General features: G+C 44.6%; 1 pseudogene; it reads right to left on the reverse strand.

Annotated features, from left to right (window-relative positions):
- The window catches only part of LOC129354359 (fibroblast growth factor receptor-like 1), a 48,828-nt pseudogene that overhangs the window by 25,226 nt on the left and 15,436 nt on the right, over nt 1–8,166 (reverse strand).

Below are 8,166 nucleotides of genomic sequence, written 5' to 3' on the forward strand. Positions count from 1 at the left end.
GATCAAAACGAGTGAATATTTCTGCAAAGGATTTCAGGGGAGAAAGTAATTTATCAAAACGCAGCTGATATATGGAGCAACAGTCGTGCCTTAAACAACAAATAAAGTTTTTATGAAACTCAGATCAGAACCTGCAGCGTTTCTGAGAACAGAAGATTCTGGACTTTTCATGCTCGATTGCCTCGTTGTGGAGGAGCGCAGCGAATGGGTGGAGACATGAAGAGACAACGGGACAGTGAGCGAGGAAGAGGAGGGTGAGGAGGAAGAGGAGGGGCGCTGTGTGCTGAAGGACCGGCCGTCGGCTTTGATGACGGAGCCGCAGCAAAACAAAAGTTTCTAAACCTTCAAAAGAGAACTTTCTGCTCTCTTCAAACATGTCTTCACTAATTGCTGAGCCCGGTTCTGCCCTCTGCCGCACCAGGGTCCATTCAGCAACGGGTGGGGGAGGGGAGGGCGTTACAGAGGGACAATGCAGCCGCCGGCGTCAGTGACTAATCCCAACCCGAATGAGAAACTCCTTCAGAGAGAATCCCTAACTCGGTGTGTTTAGTTTTTAAAGTTCATCACTTGCAGACATGAACACCAGAGCTGTGCTGGAGCGCGCTCGGTCGGCCGCTGCCTCCTCAGGTCTAACCCAGCTGACCCCAATGGCCCCCAGAAGGAGCAGCGCCCCCTGCTGGCTACTCCCTCTGGTTCTGCAGCTCTTCTTCTGGACCAGCTTGAAACTTAAAAACTTTTCCAGGATGACTGAACTTGATCTCAAGGGACTTTGATAAAAAAAGCATGCCGCACTTTTCAGACGTTTTGAGAAGGCTCAATTAAAGCCTGGTTGATGTTGCATTAAAAGTTGCTGTGTCTTGACTTTAGAGGTGGAAAATGGCGAAAGTTTGTCTGATGGGAGAAGTGGCTCCTCAGGTCTGTTGGGTGAACTTCCTGTTGAGCGCGGAGCACGGCCGGCGGCGGAGCACGGCGCGGAGCACGGCGCGGGAACGGCGCGGAGAACGGCGCGGCAGCGGTGAAGCGGCGCGGCCTCCACTGGGCGGCCTGCTGACTGACAGATGGCTTCCAGCGAGCCACGGGTATTTAAGAGCCATTAGGGTCTGCCAGAGCTCCACTTGCTATGCAATCCAGAAAACACACACACACACACACACACACAACACACACACACACACACACACACACACACACACACACACACACACACACACACACACACACACACACACAGCCAGTGAAGCATGAAGGCAAACAGGAGGGAAAAAATGAGGAGCTGAATGATGATGAGGCACAAAACTAAAAAACAAAATGAAAGATGAAAAAATCTGGAAAAAAAAAACAACAAAACAACAAATGTGAAAAGAATCTGATGGTTTTCCAGAGATCACCTGTGTGTCAGGTAAGAATCGCTCCTTTGTTCAGCGCAGCAACTCTCTACCTGCCGGGTTTTATTCTGGACCTGCAGACAACTGCAGTGAGAAAAACTAAATCCTCCTTTGTTTATCGTTTACTGTGTGTGTGTGTGTGTGTGTGTGTGTGTGTGTGTGTGTGTGTGTGTGTGTGTGTGTGTGGTGTGTGTGTGTGAGTGAGCAAAAGGACAAATATTTTCTTGTCTGTCTTGTTGATATAATATAGCAAAGAGATTCACATCTGTGTGTTTATCAGCCAGAAAACAAGTCTGGAAACTTGACTGATTCTGTCTCACCCATCTGGACCTCCATCATCACACACACACACACACACACACACACACACACACCACACACACACACACACACACACACACACACACACACCGCACACACAACACAAACACACACACACGCGCACACGCACACACACACACACACCCGCACACACACACCCACACACACACACACCCGCACACAAACGCCACACACACACACACACACACACACACACGTTTACATCCAGCAGCAACATGAAGCAGAGCAGCCAAAACCTGTTAACATATTCACACCTGCTCTAAATATTTATTATAAGACGAGAAAAATCTGAAAAGTGTGGCCTGGATTTGTGTTCATCTTGCTTTACTTTAATAAAAATCATACGGCTTAAAAACAAAGTCAGATTTCAATCAAAATCTCACTTTTTGATTAAAGTCAGATTTTAATCAAAACAGGAAATATTTTCAAAAAGATGCAGTTTAAGAATTTTGGCTTCATTACAAGAATAAAGTTGTAAAATTAGCAAAATGTTTCTCACTAAAGTCCTTTCCAACCTTTGAGCAAAAACATTTGTCCCAGAATCAGAGAACTGAACTTCAGACCCGGTACCAATCAGGCTGTGGTCAGGCGCCCCTACTGGCCCACAAGGTACCGCCTGGAAGCAACAGTTAATTTGCCGAAACATGAGCTAACAGTTTGATGAGTTTAGTTAACTTACCAAACGATTGTGTTTAAAAATAATAATGGATAAGTGGGTTAAAGCCGGGAAAAACCGAAGAACCGGTGGAAAGAAAACAGGATCGTCGTTTACAAGAGATTTGATTCCTTTGAACGAGTCATTTAGTGGGAACTGTTTGTTTTTTACGACTGAGTGCTTATAATGCTCTGCTCACACGTCAACAGCTTTGTTTTTATTTAATCCAATTAAACTAAATACAATAGAGAAATAAAATAGCTAGAAATGGATGGATTATTGTTTTGGTTCCTCCAAAACTCGAACCAGTTTTTCTTTCCTTCTGCTTCTAAATTACAAATCGCCCTAAAATGATGTTAATGCACTTGGTTAAAGAGCAACTTTCTTTATTTGCATTGGAATAAAACTTTCATAATGTGTAAATAATTATAAAATGATTCTGACCTCCAGGTTCTCTGCACGCATTTTTCTACAATTAGCGAGACGCTGCAGAGCGAAACCTGAGCAGGCGGCCGGCGCTCGCATGAGAGGCTGAGTGACAGCGGCTTATTCGAGATTCATGCTATGTGTGTGTGTGTGTGTGTGTGTGTGTGTGTGTGTGTGTGTGTGTGTGTGTGTGTGTGTGTGTGTGTGTGTGTGTGTGTGTGAGAGAGAGCTAAAACCCTACGCCACCTCCACATCCTCCCAGTTAAGGTGAACATCTCAATTAAAGCCTGCAGAGCAGTGGAGGAACCAGGATGGCAGCGCAGGCCTGACGCGCGGCGGTGCGGTGCAGTGCGGCCGCGCGGCGGCGACGCGCAACCTGATCTGGCAGGAAGACAGCTGCAGCTCCACACATGCAGAAGAAAACTGGCATAAAGAAGCGCATGGTCTGCTTCCCACCAGCTCTAAAACAAAAGCAAAGCTAATTATTTAGCGAGCACAGAACGTTATGCGAACAGCATGCTAACCTGAGCTGTGTGACTTCCGGGTGTTAGCATGATTTAAATATCACTTTTAATCTGTAGATCCTGGACTCACTCAGGTACAAAACACATAATTCAGTTTTTGTTCAGCTCAAAGAGAAATGATTGCTGCTCCTGGATTGGCTGCTTTGCAAACGCTAGCCAATAGCATGCTACCTAGCATTGCCATTTGACACCTCTTCTTCCAAAGCTGCATTTCTTTCAAATATTTCAGATATTCTCTATAGAAAAATGACAAAATTGGTGAATTTTCAACACATACCAGCATAGGTCAATTTAAAAAACAAATAAATTGGTTTGTTCCTGGAATCGGATCGTTTTGCTCTCAATCAGTGAGTAAATTTCTCACTAATTGAGTGAGTAACTTAAAGTGTTTCTTCATCTGATGATCCAGTTCTACTGGATCCAGAACATCTGCTCCACCTTCAGCTGCTGTGGCTCCGAGTCAAACCAGCCTGTTCCCCTCCTGGCCTGTGGGGGCGCTGCACCAACAACCACTGCAGGAAACGACAAAAACCTCTGAAGACGCTGAGAGCAACTTCCTGCTTCACCAGATGAAACAAGATGGAGGCGTCAGAGTTTAGAGTTGGAGGATTTCTCTTTAGTTTTTGGCAAAAAGCTAATTTCCCCTGCTAATGCCAGTGTGTTTTTGTTGAATTTACCCAGAATGCCCTGCGCTGTTGTACTCTTCCTGCTTTTGGAGTGGTGACCCGGTGCACATTAACTGCCCCAAGTACTCTGAAACAGAGTTAGTGAAATTGAGTCTGTGTCATAAAGAATTAAATGATCATTTAAAGTTATAAATACAGATTTGAGACGTTTTAACCATGTTTAGCTTTTAGTTTCGTGAAGCGACTGGGATTGATGATTGTTGTGGTTTATAACCAGATTAACCAGTATGACCAATAAAAGCAAATAAGAGTAGATTTTTAATTTTCAACAGCTGTTGTTCTGATTAATGTTGGAGATGTTTTATGGGAACGGCGGCCATATTGGATCCTCACTGGGCCTCCAGATTGCTAGCATGTTTCCCTTTTAATTTTCCAACCCAAATGTTCCACATTAAGGGAGAAATCACTCATAAAGCTGCATCTTTAGGCCTGCAACCAGCTCCAAGAAGGAAATTTGCTACTTACAGCAAATTTCCTTCACTCTGGAGGAAAGGTGCTCAAAGTGAGGCGCCTCACAAACAGCGGAAAGAGTTGGATAGCTCAGCCAACCTGTAATCACACAACGTTAGCAGAGGAACGGCGAAACGTCTGGGAAAAACAGGAAACTCTGAAACATTCAAACAAATTAAAACAAGGAGGACGGTTTCTGGATACGGTCGGGTCAGGAACGGAGAGCCCAACGTTTCAGGACCAACAGGGGACAGCGCAGCACAGCAGGCGGGCGCAGGAGGAGGAAGTGCAACTGCATCCATCCGGATGTTTATCCATCCTTCATCAACAGCCTTTCCTCCTCTCTACTGTCATGTCTCTTTTTCCCAGAATGCACCTTGCTTTCTTATAGGTTGGGAACAGAAGACAAATGTCAACGGTCAATAATTTGGACTAAAACTTTTATCTGCAGATGTGTTTAACTGCAGTGGGTCATCGATTCATTAAATCTCAGGAAGGAGAATCATTCAGGTCTCAGGTTTTATGTCGTTGCCACAGGAAGTAGTTCAACTGAACTGAAACTGAAAATGTCTACATTATTATTTTAAAGGGGGAGCGTTCTGTGTTTTCCGGGCGTAGTCATTTTATAACACAGTCCTGTTTTGTTCCTCTGTCACTTTAAAAGCTCCTGCTCTTTCTGAAGCTCCGCCTCCAGGAAGTCATCCAACATGGCTCCTCTGTTAACCCTTTAACATTTTAATGCTCTGAGCAGCAGCTCCTACAATGAGCTCAGCAGCTGTTTGCTAATTGCTGCTGGCTAGTCTGAAGGAGCTGAGTGGGGGGAGGAGCTGCAACTGAAGGCGGGGCTAAGTCCGCCCAGGCGTTCAGCACCTGGATGGTTGTCATGGAGACTGAAGGATTTCTCAAACATGACAAAAGTCAAAGTAACGCTGCAGGTTTGGGAATAACTTATAACCAGATTTTTTATGAGGTACTGACCCTTTATTGACTGATGGTCTAAAGTCGTTTGGATTTTTTCGGCCATGTTGGTCAAAATGACAGATGATGAAAACTCAGTCGCGTCTTCAACTCTGCGGCTGTTTGTGTCCAACAGGAGACAGATTGTTGTTTCTGTTGTTTAATTAAACCTGCTGCTTGTCTCAGGCTCCACCCACCGACACCAGCAGGGTGTGTGTGTGTGTGTGGGTGTGTGTGTGTGTGTGTGTGTGGGTGTGTGTGTGTGTGTGTGTGTGTGAATGAAAGGGACACGAAGGAGGCTGTGGGGGGGTGGCAGTTGCCTGGATGACCTCAGCGGCAGCTGTTCCCCCCCGTGTGGCTTTGAAGTTCAGTTCAGCGCCGATGAAGCTTTGAATCACATACAGATTCTGATTACTGCCCTGCATGAAAGCAGATCATCTGCTGGCGCCGCGCCACCTCACCGCTCTCTGCTCCAAACGTTTACATCTACATCACCTCAATCATTCTGTCTCACTCTGAAACACAAAGCTCATCACACCGCCGTCGGGTCAAATAAAGCCTGGAGAACAGAGGAACGGCGGCCGAACGTCTTCCTGCCGCAGCGTTTTCCTGCTGTGTTTGAAGCACCGCCGGAGATGCCTCGCTCTGATTCTGGGGGACGCTTCGCAGCTCTAATCTCTCTGCTGGCTGAAACCTGACACACACACACACACACACACACACACACACACACACACACACACACACACACACACACACACACACACACACACACACACACACACACACACACACTGCAGCGGTCCATGACACAATGTCCTTCTGCAGGTATGTTGTTTACATGGACGTGTTGAGGAAAGCGGCTATTTAAGGCAGCGACAGAAAAGAAAACACACCTGTGCCGGAGCTGTCGACACGGCAACGGGCCGGACTAGAACTCCACAGAACTACAGGGACGGGTCCAAGCTGTTAGCCAAAACATGCAACAGCCCCCAAATTGTGTTAGCTTAGCTTCGTTATAGCGTTAGCTTAGCCTTTTTACAGTATTAGTTTAGAGTCTTTACAGGGTCAGCTTAGCCTCTTTACAGCATTAGCTTAGCTTCCTTACAGCATTAGCTTAGCGTCTTTACACTGTTAGCTTAGCGTCTTTACACTGTTAGCTTAGCGTCTTTACACTGTTAGCTTAGCATCTTTACAGCGTTAGCTTAACCTCTTTACACTGTTAGCTTAGCGTCTTTACACTGTTAGCTTAGCGTCTTTACAACGTTAGCTTAGCCTCTTTACACTGTTAGCTTAGCGTCTTCACAGTTTTAATAATCAATTAATTATGATCAATTAAAATAAAAATCATTTCATTAGTATGATTTATTATTTTTCTGGATGATAAAAACCTTCAGAAATTATTTTTACTCTGATGGTCGAAATGATGCAGGAATAAAGATGTAATTTTATTAGAACTCCAACAACTTAAAATGAGAAATGTTGAGCAACTTTTGAAGTTATGCTTTGGTCTCGGCTTTAATATTTCATATAAATGTTTCATCTTTTAACGTCAGCATGAAGTTACATCAGATTCTGAAAACTTTTCTCATTAAAATAAATTTTTTTCTGGTAAATTTTTTTTTACCAGAAATATTTTATTTTTTTTATTCTGCCAGTTTAAATATAAATTCGCAAAGCCTCAGTCACAAAATGCAAAGGCAGGATGATAGAAATAAAATCCTCTCTTTGGACAATATTTTTGGCATTTGTAATTTAATTTTTAAAGAAGAAAGCAAGAGCAAGAAAAAATAGATTAAAATCATAAGTCAGACTTGGTATGAAAAGATCTGAGGTTTTGTTTTCAAGATCGCTGAGCTGTTTGGAGTCGCTGTGAGGCTTTCAGACCTCAGTGTACAGCATGGTGGTGGCAGCATCATGCTGTGAGTCAGAGATATTGGTGCTCACACCCAGAAAACAACAGACCAAATTCTGCAGGATTCAGTAAATGTGAGGCAAGAAAGATACATTTAAAAGAAAAGCTAAAACAAAAGGACGAGCTGCGCTACTCAACAATAAAATGATTAAAACATCTCAACAATCTCAGCGATTTTTCGATAAAAACATAAACCAGCTTCTCCGTTTCATCTGAAATCATGATTGGCTTTGCGCTCACCGATGACAATCAGTGTGTAGTTGATGTTGACGCTGCCAAAGCCGTTGGTGGCCTTGCAGACGTAGGTGCCGGCGTCCTCCGTCTCCACTTCCTTGATGCGCAGGCTGTGCTGCAGCACGCGGAACCGGGTCCAGCCGCTGTGGATGTGTCGGCCGTCTTTGGTCCACATCATGAGCGGCGGCGGGTCGCCCTCCACGGGGCACGCCAGCTTGGCGGTGCGACCGAGACGGACGCTCTGACGATGGGCCACCTTCCCCGCCACCCTGGGAGGACCTGCAGCAGAAGAAGAACAAAAAACCTTAGCCGCTGAGGGAAATTCAAGATGGACGCCAATTTTCAAAATGGTCATAAAAATAAATGTATTTATCCCTGAGGAATACATTGGGAATACATCTGGACCTGTAGAAATCATGTTTACAGATTATTTTTGAACATTTCAAGATGGCCACCGTGGTTGTCATAGCAGCAAATTAATTGCTGCTCTAAAATCACCAGTTAGACAAATCATAGCTTACATATTTTGAACTGAAGAAATCATACTTTTGGTCTTCTGGTTTCTGTTTTTTTTTTTCTGGCGGACATTTTG

This window comes from Poeciliopsis prolifica, unplaced genomic scaffold, assembly GCF_027474105.1.
Source record: "Poeciliopsis prolifica strain line A6 unplaced genomic scaffold, Auburn_PproV2 SCAFFOLD108, whole genome shotgun sequence".
NCBI lineage: Eukaryota > Metazoa > Chordata > Actinopteri > Cyprinodontiformes > Poeciliidae > Poeciliopsis > Poeciliopsis prolifica.